The following is a 1,116-nucleotide window of genomic DNA, read 5'->3' as shown; positions in this document are numbered from 1 at the left end:
TGCTAAATCCAAATCTAGATCGAAAATAGATCAAAGCAAGCAAGCAAGTAATGATGGAAGTGTGTGGAATCTATATGAAACGAAATAAGAAAGCAAGTGAAACGAGTAACCTATCAAACAAGGATGACTACGGGTGTCGGGATCGTATTCGCGTGTATGGGTATTTACTAAGCATGCATGAATAACGATTATGACTTGTATTCGGGAATCATCAAGCAACAAAGATAGAGAATTCACCTCTCGGTCTACTAACTCACTATCTACAGAGTAACTCGTCAATCTCTCGATCTATTCAAGTTAACCCTAGGTGCATAAAGAACTCTATCATCAACCCTAGATCGATTAAGCCATATCTCTGTGTGAATAATACGATCTATCCTATTGATTTTGATCCGAAACAAACCCATATCTCTATGTGGTTCAGAATCCAAGATAATTGATCAAGGGGTTAGCAAACATCAATCCATTAAAAGTGCAAATCAATAGAACCGAATCAAATCAAAACCGAAATCCAAGTTAGGGTTCAAACATACCCAAAACACATACGAATCCCTAACCCATAGTCGTGGATCTACTCACGGTTCATGGAAAATAATAGAAAGAACATAAAGACAGAGATAAAAGTGAGGAAAGAAAGTCTCATGCAGATGTGTAGTCTCCACGATCGAATCTTCCTTCTTCTTCCCGAAATCCCGTGAACTTCTATTCTTCTCTCACCAAAAGCTCTCCAAAAATTTGTATCTAGGTGTTCTCTAAGGTCCTCCCCTGTACTAGGACGTGGCTAGGGCTTTTTTATAACCCTAGGGCGGCTCCCAAGAGTCCTATTCCCATTCAGATGCTGAAAATCGCGAAACAAGATTTTAGACTGGATCCGGACCGATTCCAGGTGGATCCGGACCGGATCCAGATTCCTGGGGTCAAATTCTGCGTCCTTGATCCGGACCGGATCCAGTTGGATCCGGCCCTGCGCTGGCAGTTTTCTGGTCTTCACGAATTCGCTCAACTTTCTACTCCGGTGTCGGCTTTACACGATTTTGGTATCTACGTGAAGCTCTTGAAGTTCTCTTTCCAATGGTACAAGTCTCGCATGATTTGGACCTCTTTAGAGAAAGTTAT

Source organism: Tarenaya hassleriana, unplaced genomic scaffold (genome assembly GCF_000463585.1).
Source record: "Tarenaya hassleriana unplaced genomic scaffold, ASM46358v1 Cleome675, whole genome shotgun sequence".
Lineage (NCBI taxonomy): Eukaryota > Viridiplantae > Streptophyta > Magnoliopsida > Brassicales > Cleomaceae > Tarenaya > Tarenaya hassleriana.
The sequence above is the reverse complement of the archived record's forward strand: the minus strand, read 5'-3'. Positions refer to the sequence as shown.